This window comes from Mus musculus, chromosome 2 (genome assembly GCF_000001635.26).
Source record: "Mus musculus strain C57BL/6J chromosome 2, GRCm38.p6 C57BL/6J".
Classification (NCBI taxonomy): Eukaryota; Metazoa; Chordata; class Mammalia; order Rodentia; family Muridae; genus Mus; species Mus musculus.
This window is the reverse complement of record NC_000068.7, coordinates 104575334-104590483: the sequence shown is the minus strand read 5'-3', so window position 1 is coordinate 104590483 and position 15150 is coordinate 104575334. Positions and strand designations below refer to the sequence as shown.

Below are 15150 nucleotides of genomic sequence, written 5' to 3'. Positions count from 1 at the left end.
AGCCGGCAGAGGGGGTGTGAGGCGCTTCCGTATTCACTTCCGGGACAGTGGGCGGGGCTGAGGCTTAACTCCCGGATTATTGGAGGTGCACAAGCGCAGAGCGCTCCCAGAGGGCGGGCTCAGTGCGTGAGCTAACGTCACGCCCGGAACTGATGACGCCGCTGTCCAGATTTCCGAGGCCGGCCGGAAAGATCCACCCGATTGGCCTGGGAGCTCCCGCGCTTCTTGGAATTTCACGACTGAGTTGCAGAGCCGAGCTCCTCCCTGCTGAAGCCTGACTGCCAATCCGCTCTGTACAGGCAAACTGACCATTTTAGGGAATAGCGTTGAGAGTTAGTGAATACCTCTCGTGTTTCGGGAATAAGGAGTCTACTAACGCGTTCTGTACGTTTTCTTTTCTTGGGGAGGAGAGGAACACATCAAGTCTGTTTTTTGTTTTTTTGTTTTTTTGTTTTTTTGTTTTTTGTTTTTTTTTTTTTACTTTTGCTGTCACCGTTCACTATTAGACCGGGGATTTTAGTTTAGCGTCTCACCACGATCTCTTATCTGCAAAATTGCGTTGATAGTGGCGAAGGAATGTTGCTTTGCATCCAGACTTCTCACCTACTATAGAGGAGTAGACTGGGCAATTTGCATTATCTGCGTCTCTGTTTCCTTGCCTAAAGATAGGAATAGCAACAGCAGCTAAGATTTAACTTAAAAGGTAAAAGCTCTTATTTGGCTTACGAGTAACCAGGAGGTTATTGAGCGGTGGTGGCACAAGTCTTTAATCACAGTACTCGGGAGACAGAGGCTGGATGGATCTCTGAGGGCAGCCTGGTGTGTAGAGCCCACGGACGAGGGCCATACAATGAGATGCATATATCTTTTTAAGCAAATAGATGCATGAATCAAATGTACATATATTGAGTCACTGCAACATTTGATAATGGAGTCTGAATATTTCAGAAGTCTCCCTCAATGGGGCGTTACTCTTTTAAACTGTTGCTGATGTGACTGACTTAGAAAAATATCCACAATGAGCCAGGATGGTTCAAAGAGTGGAGGTGCTTGCCGTGATGGCCAAAAAACTTGAGTTTGATCCTGGCATCCAATGAGTTGACAGGATAGAACCGACTCCAGGAAGTTATTCCTTGACCTCCACACATGCACTATGGCTTGCAAACTCCTGCACTTACAAACACACAGGCACTCACAAGATAAATATATAAATCTAAAAATAGCCACAAAATTAAGCCAGAAATATAAAATAGCTTATGTGTATATATGTGTGCATGTGTGTGTGCACGCCTATGCGTGCGTGTATTCATCAAAACATTTAAAGAGGTTATTGTTAATGTCACAGATGCAAGGAGAAAGACCACCAACCCAAATCATGATCAAGTTAATTAAAGCAAGACTTTTTTTTTTTTTTTTTTTTTTCATGCACACAGGCTGTCTCTAAGGTCTGGGTCCAAGAGATCAGCCTTGGATGTGGGGAAGATACAGGTGTTTATAGTTCAAGAGTAGAGAGTTGTCAAATGGAAGATTTTGCAGGCAAATAAGAGAGGCTACGAAGCAGAACATAACAAGCTGGTCATAACCTGAAACAAAGTCATGGCTGCCAGGTGATAATAACAAGGTGGTCAAAAGAAGGTGATCATAACAGCAGGTGAGCACAATACACTTCTGAAACAAAGGTGCGGTTGCCAGGTGATCAGAACTAACCCCTGAAACAAAGGTGCGGTTGCCAGGTGATCAGAACTACCCCCTGAAACAAAGGTGCGGTTGCCATTTCCTGGAATAGGCCATATAAAACCATTAGTAGTTAAAATAATAGGTGAGGCATAGCCCAATCCGTGAGAAACAAAGATCCAATCTTAAACAGGAATGGCTTGTCTTTATTATAAGATGGCTTTCAAGTCTAAAATGGAGGCAGGCTGGTTTATGCTATCTCTAGGTTTTATGTTACATGTTGGGGGTGTTGTCTTTTTGTTGTTTCGGTTTTTGATTTTTTTTTTCTTGTTGTTGTTTTGTTTTTGTTTTGAGACAGAGTTCAACCTATGTAGTCCATGCTGGCCTCAAGCTCACTGAGATCTATTTATTTGCCTCTGCTTCATGAGTGCTGGGACTAAAGGCATGTGCCTCCACCACCCATCAGGTTTTGTCTATTTTAATTTTCTTTTTACATTTATTATTTGTTTTTGTGTGTTCAGCCAACCTATGGGAATCTGATCTCTCCTTTCAATGTAAATGCCTCTAGGATGAAACTCAGGTCGTCAGGCTTGATGGCTGTCATCATTACCCACTAAGTCCTTGCTGGTCCTTTGCATTTGTATTTGAGACAAGAGTCTCATGTAGCTTGAACTCCTTATTCTCTTGACTCCACTTGTAGAATAATGGGTCTGGAGGCATACCATTATATCTGTTAGATCACAGATGATCTTGCCAGACTACAAGAACCCACCATTCCGTATATCCTATCTAGTGCCTTAATTAATCCGATAAACTCAGAGACCTCTCCCCTATAAAGTCTACATTAATAATGAATTTCCTTTGGGTTGCTGCTGGATCAAGATCTTTGAGGCTCCTCAATGAAAGTAGTCAGCATTATTAAAAGACCTGATTACCTGAAATCCATCTCTGCATATTTATAGAGAACCTAGAAAGAATGTTACTTGAAACAACTCCCAAACTGAGCATGGTAGTACAAGCCTTTAATTCTGGTAATTAAGAGGCAGAGTTAGAGTCAGGCAGTGGTGGTTCATGCCTTTAATCCAAGAACTCAGGAAGCGAAGGCAGATGGATCTCTGAGTTCAAGGCCAGCTCTGGTCTACAGAGCAAGCTTCAAGACAGCCAGAAACTACATGGTGGAAGGAAGGAACCAACTTTTTCAAGTGGTCTTCTGACCTTCACATTTCCACCATGGTGCATGTGCAGCCACCCACTCACCTAAACAGATACACATGATAGATAGACAGACAGACTGACCTACCACTTCAGGAGATTAACATTTTTGGCATTTTTTGCTTTATATGCATGTATTTACAGGTGTATTTGTGGTTTTCTTTCCTTGTTTTGGGTTGGTTGTTAACTTTTTTTTTTTTTTTTTTTTTGGTTTTGTTTTGTTTTGTTTTTCGAGACAGGGTTTCTCTGTATAGCCCTGGCTGTCCTGGAACTCACTCTGTAGACCAGGCTGGCCTCGAACTCAAAAATCCACCTGCCTCTGCCTCCCAAGTGCTGGGATTAAAGGAGTGCGCCACCACCACCTGACGTGGGATTTTTTTTTTTTTTTTTGGTTTTGGGGTTTTTGTTGTTGTTGTTGTTATTTTGGGTTTTTTTTTTTTTTTTGGCAAAATATTTTAAAAGTAAATTAAATTCATTCTCTAAATGAATCAGTTTGTTTTTTCTGAGAATAAGGACTTTCTTCTTCATATTCACAAGACCATTTATCATATCCATGAAAGCTTACAGTTATTTCCTGACATCAATTACGATCTAGTTTACATCTACATTTTCACATCTCTTTCAACAGTGTGATTTTTGGGGAATATGTGCTGGATCAAGCTCACCGTCTTCTGAGCACTAGCTTCTGAGCTACACCGTCAACCCCAAAATGTGTTTAAAGGAGGTTTCTACAAATCAGTATTCAACCAAGTTTCCGGAATTATGCTTAATTTTATCTCATTTATTTTAGAAAATGTTCACCTTTTGGGTTTTTGAGACAGGATCTCTCTATGTAGCCCTGACTGTTCTGGTCTGGAACTCACTTTGTAGACCAGGCTGACCTGGAATTCATAGAGACCCACATGCCTCTGACTTCCCCAATGCTAGTTTTAAAAGTGTGCACCACAATCCCCAGGACAAGAACTCAAACAGGGTCTAGATCTAGAGGCAAGAGCTGATGCAGAGGCCATGGAGGATTGCTGCTTACTGGCTTCCTACTTCCCCTACTTTCTTAAAGAGCCTAAGACCATCAGTTCAGGGGTGGCCCACCCACAGTGGGCTAGGCCCTTCCCCATCAATTACTAAGAATATACAAAACTATCTTATGAAGGCAGATTCTGTCCATCTGTCTTTCTCTTTCTTCCTTTCTCTCTTTCTCTCTCTCTCCTTTCTTTCTTTCTTTCTTCCTTTCTTCTGCCCTTCCTCCTCCTCCTCTTCTTTTAGTTTTTCAAGACAGGGTTTCTCCACATATCCCTCGCCGTCCTAGAACTCTCTAGAGTAGAACTAGGCCTCAAACTCAGGGATCCGCCTCCTCTACCTCCCACGTGCTGGGATTAAAGGTGTTAATCCCATCGCCATCATCACTGGCAAAAAGAATCTTAGGGAAAGACACAGGATCCATGTTTACTTCTTGAAGTGTTGGGGATTGGATGTAGGCATCTCTCTTGTAAACATTTCCTGTGTCAGTGAGCTACACTCACAGCCCCACATTTATCTTAATAACTATGCCACTAATACTGACTCAGCACCCACAAGTCCTGATTTAATTAAAGTGTAACTGTTAAAAAAAAATATTCTAGAACTCATGGAGCTGACCCAAAGGAGATCTGAGAATTTTGAGGATAGTCTGGAATACCTCGTGAGAACTTTTGGGGAAGAAAGGCAGAGAACAGAAAGAAAAGGGCACTTGCAATGGTTCTATGAGTCCCCAAGATGGCAGCAAATACAGGTTATAGCTAAAGATTAAGCAGCGGTGGCAAACCTACTGATATATCTCTCTCTCTGTAGATATCTATATGTATGTATGTATGTATGTATCAATCTATCCCAAATTCACTTGGAGGCTAGCATTGTGATACCAACTATAATCTCAGCACAAGGGGGGCAGGAGGGTCAGAAATCCAAGGTCAGCCTTGATTACAGGTGAGGCCAGTATGTGATATATGAGACTTTGTTTCCGAAGAAAGGAAGAAAAAGAAAGGAAGGAAGGAAGAAAGAAAGAAAGAAAGAAAGAAAGAAAGAAAGAAAGAAAGAAAGGAAGGAAGGAAGGAAGGAAGGGTAAGGAAAGAAAAGAAAAAAGAGAAGAGAAAAGAAAGAGAAAATCTATTAGAAATTTTCATCAGAATTCTAAAAATAGTCGTTGCTGGGCTTGGTGATAAGCTTGGTGTCTGGTGTTGCAGTACAGACTTGGGTCTTATTTCTTAGTTAAAATACCTGGTTAACTGGAGCAGTGTCATACACCTTTGTTCCTAGCACTAGGGGGGCAGAAGCCAGGGGATATCCAAGAGTTTGAGGCCAGCCCAGTCTATATAGAGAGATCCTGACTCAAAACAACAACTATAAAACCAAAAAGAAAAGAAAAGAAACAAAACAAAAACAAGCAAGTAAGTAAACAAACAAACCAGCCTAGTTACAGCTGATCATCATGGGCAAGTATAAATCACACTTGCTACAAATACTCGCTCTAAATATATTGGGTATGGCCAGCCTCTGTACCCATGCAGCTGATTCTTTCCACTTCTGTCTTCTGTTTATACTTTGACTTATTTTAGAGAAAAGCTTGACAGACACATGACTTCAGCTATGTAGAGGGATGGGTAAATATTTCAAAAGCCTGTGTAAAAGGGTCACAGATATATCAGGAATTTTATTTTTAAAGTATGTGCAGCACTTTCAAGAAACAAATTCTCAATACACTGATAGAACTGTCTACAATGACTTATCTTGACTTAGAATGCTGACTGAACATATTTTTCATACCTGAAATTTAATCTGACTCTCTTAACTTGAATTTAAAATGTTTTTAAAATTAAAATAGGTCTGAATAATATTTAAGAACACCAAGGTATTCAATTATATTTATTTATAAAAGATCTATTTATTTATTTAGACTATGTGTCTCTCTATGTAGTCTCACTAGCTGGCCTGGAACTCCCTATATAGACCAGGATATCCTAGAATTTACAATAACCTATCCACCTCTGCCTCCTGAGTACTGCAATGAAAGGTGTGGGCACTACACCTAGCAAGAAGCTGTTTGTTTGTGTGTGTGATTGTTTAGCTTGTAACATGTGAAACATTGTGTGCTCCATGTGTATTTGATACTTGACGAGGCCAGAAGAGGGCATTGGCTCCTCAGAAACTACAGTCACCAAGGTTTATGACCTGCTGTGTGGATGCTGGGGGCTAAATCCAGATCCTCTGCAATCAGGGCAGCTGTGGTGGCACAAGCCTGCAATCAAAAGATTAAGAGAGCCGGCGGCGTGGTGCCGCTCTTTAATCCCAGCACTCGGGATTTCTGATTTCGAGGCCAGCCTGGTCTACAAAGTGAGTTCCAGGACAGCCAGGGCTACACAGAGGAACCCTGTCTTGAAAAAAAAAAAAAAAAAGATTAAGAGATTGGTGCAGGAGAATATAGAGATTGAGGATAAAATAAAAAACAGAGCTTGAGGCTACCTGAACAACAGAGAAAGATGCTGTCTCAACTACCCCTCCAGACTACCACACATACAAAAGAAAAGAATCAGACTGGGGGTACAACTCAGAGCTGCAGTGCTTGTCTAGCATATGAGAGGTTCTGGGCTCAATTGCTAGCATTGGGGTAGTAGGGAGTTCAAAACCCTAAAAGAACAATATTACAGTAAACTGAGCAAGAAAACAAAACAAAAAATTATCATTTTACTATTTCAAAACTACTTTTATTTGCCCTGGACCTTGAGGAAGCAGGCACAGCCTCAACATGAAGAATGACCCCAGCAAGTTCCTGGGCCTCTGCAAGCCTCAGCCAACCATACCATTGGTGCTAAGGACCATGCATCTATCTAGAGGAATGTGGCCAAGACTGATAATGTCACAGGAAGGTTTGATGGTCAGATTAAAACCTATGCTATCTGTGGGACCATTTTGCCAGATGGGCGAGTTGGATGATTCTAGTCTCCGGCTGGCTAAGGCTGATGGCATCTGAAGGAACCTAGGAGTCAGCACAGAACATACCCAGTCATCAAATTCTGAGCACAGAGGAGATTTATTACTCTGGAGGGACAAGCAGCATGGGGTGAGGAGGGGGTTCGCCTCTGAATCAGACAAAGACAGCAGCAGGTGCTTTTGTAGGAGTGGGTTTTAAAGGAAAAAAAAAAAAAAAAGGAAATCTGTGCTAGGGTCAGTGGGTAAGGACGGGTTAGCCAGTGTAGCTGAAAAATCAATTTTGATTTTTGGACCTTGGGGTTTTGATAATTGAACCCTGGACTTTTGGTCAGGCATAAGGAAGTGGCCAAATAAGGGACTAGACTTTGGGGGCTGGCTAAATCTAATGGTGTAGCGAGGAAGAGGGAAAGGAGGAGGGCCCTGCCAGCCCCATGTTTGCAATGTTTGGGTTTGTTAGAGAGACCGTCAGCATCTTTCAAAGAACTTCTGCCCAGAGGAAACTGGCGAATATTTGTCATAAGTAAACACGAGAAACCAACCAAGCAAACAAAACCATCGATTTTTAAGCTAGCCTGGTTCATATAGCAAGGACCAGGGAGGGAAGGATGGAAGTAAGGAAATTTTTTATTCCTATGATGTCTTTTCATATTAGTTCTCCGAATACTTCTCCCACTGTAATACATGTAAGACAAATACTAATGATTATGTGAAGAGTTATTTGTAGTTTTAAAAGACACGAGGTCTCTGGTGCCGAAGACACCACACACCTTTGCTGCAAGATGTAGAGAAAGGAGGCTGCGATGCAGCTGGATGCTTCCTCCCTGCTGGCTAGCGGCCAGCTTTCATGGTTTAAGGACCTGCTATGCAGGTTGCTGGGAGAAAAACAAACGCTATCAACAGACTTAGGCAACTGCGAATCCTACAGACCACAACTGTGTTCTGTTCTCTCCACTCTGTTTCCTCACTTTTTATATGAGCCTGTCACTTAATGATTCATTTAAAATAGAATTAAAAGCCAGGTGTGGTGGTGCATGCCTTTAATCCCAGCACTTGGGAGGCAGAGGCAGGTGGATTTCTGAGTTCGAGGCCAGCCTGGTCTACAAAGTGAGTTCCAGGACAGCCAGGGCTATACAGAGAAACCCTGTCTCGAAAAACCAAATAAATAACTAACTAAATAAAATAGAATTAAGTTTATTGTTTCATTTGTATGTGTGTTTGGGCATATGGGGTGTGTGTGTGTGTGTGTGTGTTCGTTCACAAGCCATAGAGAGTGCGTTCTCTCCTTCCACTATAAAGAAGTCTCCAGGCTTGGTAGCAAGAGTCCTTAACAACTGGTAATCTTGCTTGCTTTTGTTGATATTTTTAGTCCAGGACAGCCTCAAACCTTAAACAAGACATGTAGTTGACACTGAACTTGAACTCCCAATCCTCCTGCTCCTACCTCCCAAAAGCTGAGATTAAAGTTAGGCCCCACCACACACAGCTTAGAGGTGATTTTCAAGACAGATTTTACTGAGTCTGAAAAGTGCTTGGTGGGTTTTGCAAGCAAGGAACATCCTAGGACTTTTCTTTGTCAAGCTTCGTTACTGTCCTGTGTCATGAAAACTGAACAAAGGAAGTATTCATTTTTTGGGAGGAAAGAGATTATCTACAATCTCCATAAATTTACATTTTTTAAAAATGCATGCCTGTTTTCAGCACATACAATTTGACCAACAAAAAGCTCTCACATGAGGCCGTGTGCCTCAGAATCCTGGTGCGATGCTACTTGCCAGACACTCTCCATTATCCTACCACTTATGCGACTTTCATCCAGAGACACTTCTACATTCCTGGTGTGAGACTCCAAATACTTAAACTTCCTGAAGGGCATTTCATTATTTACTAGTTTTAGCACACAGAGGCTGGAATGTCCTCTCCTGGCACAAAGAGTTCTACTGGAAGTCTAGAGAGAATAAAGTGTCTTCATACTTTAGTGACTAAGGAGAAAACACTTGTGGAAAGGGGAGAAAAGCAAGTTCTGAGAAGTATACGCGTATTATCTCTGGGTCAGTTCCTTGGAACTCTTTACTAGTGAGGTCATACGTTTTGTTCCAGTTGGGGCTCATTTATCTCTGCTGGCTTCCTTAATTATAGCACGCACCCTAACTCCGGCCAACTGTTTAACAAATGTCCTTTCTTGAGCAAAAGGGAACCTAAAAGAAGAATGTTTTGGGGCTGAGGAAAAGGCTCTGTTGGTAGAGGGCTTGCATGAAGCCCCGGGCTTGATCCCCGTTACCACTTAAACTGGCCAGGTATAGTGACACATATCTCCAGTCCTAGCACTGGGGAGGTAAAGGCCAGAGCATCAAAGGTTCAAGGCCATCCTGAATTACTTAGAGAATTCTAGACAGCTTGAGCTGCATGAGAACCAAAATCAAAACCAAACAAAACTATGTAAATCCATCACTACAATTAGAAAAAGCACACACAACAACAAGAACAAGAGCAACAACAACAAAACCAATTACTTAAATGACATCGAATGAGAAGAGGTTTTTTTTTTTTTTTTCTTTTAAAGACGGCTCTCATTCTGTTCTCCTGGCAGAACTGGCCTGTAACTATTTACATAACTATTTATATAAACCAGAGTGGCCTCACATCCACAGAAATCTGCCTACTTCTGCTTCATGAACCTTGAGATTAACGATGTGTATCACCACGCCTAGCAAGTAACATTTTCATCCAGATACTGGTTAGGAGTATATATGAAGACACTGCCCATATCACGCAGGCAAATCAATCCCTAAGAGATTCTAGATGAACATTTAATCAATCTGCCTTAATGGTGGTAAGTCCCCAAATTTATTTAATAGCATTCGGATCAATAGTCAAGTACAGCCCCCTTTTATTTTATTTTTTAATTTTTATTAGTTCTTTGTGAATTTTTACCTCATGCACCCCAATTTCACTCATCTCCGTCTCACCTCATAACCTGCCCTCCACTCTTGTAATCTCCCCTTCAATGGAGAAAAACCAATCCTCATTGAGGACGCTGTAGTGTGTCCCACAGAATACACTTTTGTCTATACTTCTTTGCTTGCAAATGTTCACTTAAAGACTCGCTGGTCTGGTTCAAGGCCTCTGGTTTCTGCTACTCTAGCAGTACTGGAACCACAATGGAACTCTTCTGGGATATCCTGTTGTTGACCCATGTCGTGGAGATTCTGTAGTTTTGAAACTGTAGAACTGGCCCCTTCATGTGCTCCAGCAGTTCATCAGTAGGGTAGATGCTGGTCGGGATGGGCCAGTTCAAATCCCTGGATCTGGGCCTGAGAGGAATCTGAGCTGGTCAGCCTGTGGCTCTCCTGCTCCCACACCTTCAGGGCTGGCTCTCCTGCAACCCACACCACCAGGGCCAGCTCTACACTGCTGCCCGGGCAAGGTGCAGGGCCTGCTCTCCCAAGTGTTGCAGTGGTGAGGGACAGGACCAGTTCTCCCACCTGCCTTAGATGGTGAGAGATGAGGGTGGGGAGGAGGGTGTTTCTCCCTCTTCTGCTTCACCACCCAACAGACAGGAGGCAGGGCCAGCTCTCCTGCACTCAGGCCCTGGGGCTCCCCTATAAACCTCAGGTTCAGGGCCTGCTCTACTGTGCTGCCCAGGAAAGGTACAAGGCCCACTCTCCCAAGTGCCGCAGCAGGTGAGGGGCAGGGCCAGCTCTCCCAGTTGCTGCCAGTGTCGAGGGCAATGGGAAGTGAAGGGATCGCTCCCTCACTGAGGCCACCGCACAGCAGACTGAGGCACAGCAGACCAGAGGCAGGGCTTGTTCTCCCATGCTTTGGCTGTCAGGGCTGATTCACTAGTGTCCCTACTACCAAAGTTAGGTCTACTATGCTGCCCAGGTACGGTTTAGGGCCCGCTCTCCTGAGTGCTTCAGCTGGTGAGGGGCAGGGCTAGTTCTCCTGTTCTCATGACCCCAAGGCCAGGTCTCCCACCTGCTGCAGGTGGTGAGAGGCAAGGTGGGGGGAGGATATCTTTCCCTCATCCATGACACCACAAGGGAGATGAGTGATGGGGCCAGATCTCCCACGATGCCCAGGTGAGGAGGGGTGGGGCCAGTCCTCGGACATCAACATGTCCCCAGGCTACAGCCCAGACCAGGGACATCTGCCTGGTGTTTGGTGGTAACAGACCCCAGCTGCTGCAAGGCCACAGGCCCAGATGTGGCCCCTAGTGGCATCACAGGCTATGACCCCACCACGGTCCCAGGTGGCATCATCAGCTACTCACATCAGGCTATTCCTCACTGCCCCTGAGCCTCCAGCTCTGCCTCTCTTCTTTGTGCCCACATCCTCAGTTTCTCTTTCTTTTCATTTCTTCACCACTGACTTGCTCCTCTAAGTGGCACCACAGTCTCTGAGTATCTGGGGTCGTCTCAGGAGTGGTCTCAGGAGTGCTATGCCCTGCTTGTACATATGGCACCAGGAAGGGATCATTTAGGCTCTGGTCTGCCTCACCCCACACCTACATGCCTGCATGGCACCGGACTGTGGTCATCTCAGGCTAACATTTTTAGGGAGTGTTAGGCTACTAATTATTCAGGTGTTCACAGGTCAGAGCTCTGAACATAGACATAGTGTTTGTCCTCCCTGCCACCTACTGACACACTTGTGACATACCAGCCACACCTGCAATGCCTCTAAGGGCAAGTACAGCTTTCTTAAATGGAAGGCCTGTGGCTAGAACTATATAGTTCAGTGAGTGAGGCCCTGTGTTCAAAACCTGGCATATCACACACACACACACACACACACAGAGAAAGAAAGAGAGAGAGAGAGAGAGAGAGAGAGAGAGAGAGAGAGAGAGAGAGGAGAGAACCAAAAGATTTTATGTAAAAATCTGGACACATGAATTTCAAATAAAAACATTTCCAACAACAACAAACAAAGAAAAACAAGAACAACAACAAAACCAATCAAGACTGACCTAATTTGGCTCAGATGAAAAGACTCAGAGTGTCACCTTCCTATTCCATTCAATCACCAAACTTACTCCTTTGGCTCCCTTGGTCACATGATTTCTCATAAACGAATCAGTGCTATCTGTGAGAATGAGATACATTCCTTAGCATCTAACTTGGGACTACAATCACATTAAAGTTGGCTAATGAGGACTGATGTAGTATTGCCCAAAGGTCAACTAAAATTCAGGGTTTTAGTAAAAATAACTCTGCAGTGACCAGATTACAGAATACCTAGAAAATTAGAAAAGCATTTTTTTTTTGAGGGTGTTTCCGGAGAAGGTTGGCACATGGGCCTGAGAGGACGGGAAGACACATCTGTGTCTGGGCACCGCCCAGTAGGCTAGGAGTGGGGGAGAACCGATATAGGCTGCGGTGGTTTGAATCAAATGGCCCTATTGGCACATGGGAGTGTCACTATTAGAAGGTGTGGCCTTATTGGAGTAGGTGTGGCTTTGTTGGAGGAGGTGTGTCATTAGGGTGTAGGCTTTGAGGTCTCAAGCCTGGCTGCATGTCACAGCCTTCCTTTCTGCTGCCTGCTGATCCAGATGTAGAACTCTCAGCTCCCTCTCCAGCACCATGTCTGCCCACACTCTGTCAAGCTTCCTGCCATGATGATAGTGGACCAAAGCTCTGAAACTGTAATCCAGCCCCAGTGAAATGTTTTCCTTTACAAGTGTTGAAGCGGTCATGGTTTCTCTTCATAGCAATAGAAACCCTAGCAAAGACACAAGTGAATTGGTTTTTTGTTCCCTCTGAGAGCTGGGGCATGTTTATCTCCTGCCCAGGACACCAGAAATCCAGGCCCTTGTGCCTTCAGGTTCCAAGATCTAAACCAGTGATAATGTCCAGGGATCACAGACTCTGACATGCAGCTGTGCATTGTAGCATTGGTTTCCTGTGTTCTGAAGTCCTCAGACTTGAATTTAGTCACATCATCAGCACTGCAAGGCCTCTGCTCTACAGTGGAACTCCTTAGCCACCAGAGTTTAGGGAGCCAAACCTGTAATAAATCCTCAAATACGTTTATATGAATACCTGTTGGTGGCCAGTGAAATGGCTCAGCAGGTAGAGGTGCATGCTACCAAGCCTGATGACATCTTTGATGCTGTTGTTGTGACAAAATACCTCAAAAAAAGCAGGGTTTAGCTTGGCTCTCAGTTAAGGGGTGCAGAGCATCCTGGTGTAGAAGCAGGGGGCTTGAGACAGCCGGTAACATTGCATACATGCTCAGGAAATGGAAAAGCTCGGACTCAGCTGTTAGCTTTCTCCTTCTTATTGAGTCTACATTCTGAGCCCAGGGAATGATGGCTCTCACTTTCAGGGTGAGTGTCACCGCCTCAATTAACCTAATCACGACCATCCTTCACAGACATAGCCAGACACCAACATATTCTAGATAGTCCCTCACAGGTGTTCCCAGAGGCCTGTCTCCTGGGTGACTGTAGATCCTATCCAGCTGATAATCAGTGTATCTCAGTCAGGAAGCATGAGAACACTGAAGCTGTGACAGCACTGGATACGGGGCAGCGTGCCTGCAATCCCTGTGCTTGGGAGGCCGAGGCAGGAGGAATGTAACAAGAAACTTTGATGGGGACATAGGGTCTATCTTGAAGAGGTTCCCATTGGCCAAACGTTGCCCAATTGGAGCATCAAAATAAGCAGAACATGTCAAAATAAGACATATCATAAAAAAAAAAATCTACAAGGGCTGGAGAGATGGAGAGATGGCTCAGTGGTTAAGAGCACTGACTGCTCTTGCAGAGGTCCTGAGTTCAATTTCCAGCAACCACATGGTGGCTCACAATCATCTGTAATGGGATCTGATGCCCTCTTCTGGTGTGTCTGAAGACAGTGACAGTGTACTCATATACATAAAATAAATAAATCTTTTTAAAAAATCTACAAATCCATGCTACAGCATATGAGGGGGGGAAATAAATTTTATAGCCACTAGAGTAGTAATCGAAGAATCGAAGCACTGGGGAGGCAGAGGTGAGCTGTAAATTTGAGGCCAGCCTAGTTTACAAAGGGAGTTCCAGGACAGCCAGGGTTGTACAGGGAAACACTGTCTCCAAAACACCCAAAACAAACAAAATGAACCAAAGAAACAACAACAGAAAGGAGAACTTAACTGAGCACAGCATTCATCAACATCTGCTTGACTGAAGATAGAAAGTGCTCAGCCGCCTCCAGCGCCTCCTGCTGTGACTTCCAGAACATGGAGTCTTAAGTCAGCATAGCCCTTCTAGTGCTGCCTGCGCCCTGGACTACTTGCCCCCGGACCCTACCTGCCCTGGCCTGTCTTGGAACATGTACCCAGAAGCAGACGTGGGGAATCATGTGATAAACTCTATTTTTGTGAAGAATTTCCATGCTGTTTCCCATAAAGGCAGCACAATCTTAAGTAACAAGAACAGTAAGAAGGAACTTAAAAATGGCCACGTCCTTAACAGTACTTGCTAGTTTTCATATGAAGAAGGCAGGGATTACAGGGAGGGTTGCATCCAGAGCCCTGGACAAGCTGGGGAAGTTTATTCTTTTGTTTAAGAAATTACTTTTTGAGCCGGGCGTGGTGGTGCACACCTTTAATCCCAGCACTCGGGAGGCAGAGGCAGGCGGATTTCCGAGTTCAAGGCCAGCCTGGTCTACAGAGTGAGTTCCAGGACAGCCAGGGCTACACAGAGAAACCCTGTCTCAAAAAAAAAAAAAAATTACTTTTTGGGGCTGGTGAGATGGCTCAGCGGGTAAGAGCACTGACTGCTCTTCCAAAGGTCCTGGGTTCAGATCCCAGCAACCACATGGTGTCTCACCACCACCCATAATGAGATCTGACGCCCTCTTCTGGTGCATCTGAAGTCAGCCACAGTGTACTTAGATATAATAATAAATAAATCTTTGGGCCGGTGCGAGTGGGGCTGACCGGAGTGAGCAGAGGTCCTAAAATTCAGTTCCCAACAACCACATGAAGGCTCACAACCTCTGTACAGCTACAGTGCACTCACATACATAAAATAAATAAATCCTTTTTTAAAAAAAAAAAGAAGAAAGAAATTACTTTTTGGTTTATTTATTTATTTATTTATTTATTTGAGACAGGGTTTCTTTGTGTTTCTCTCTAATCCTAGACTCTCCCAGAACTCATTTTGCAGATAAGGCTGGCCTTGAACTCACATAGATCAACCTGGCTCTGTCTTCTGAGCACTGGGATTAAACATATGCACCACCATGCCCAACAAGAAATTACTTTTCGTTAAGCCGGGTGTGGTAAGACAGGCCTATAATTCCAGCACTTGGGAAG

At 44.1% G+C, this 15150-nt stretch overlaps 1 non-coding gene across 1 annotated transcript; it reads right to left on the bottom strand.

Annotated features, from left to right (window-relative positions):
- Positions 1 to 11407: 11407 nt before the first annotated feature.
- On the bottom strand, positions 11408 to 11539 carry Gm22439. Its single transcript, XR_003954212.1, has one exon. It is a non-coding gene; the product is annotated as a small nucleolar RNA SNORA17 (small nucleolar RNA).
- Between the last annotated feature and the right edge of the window lie 3611 nt (positions 11540 to 15150).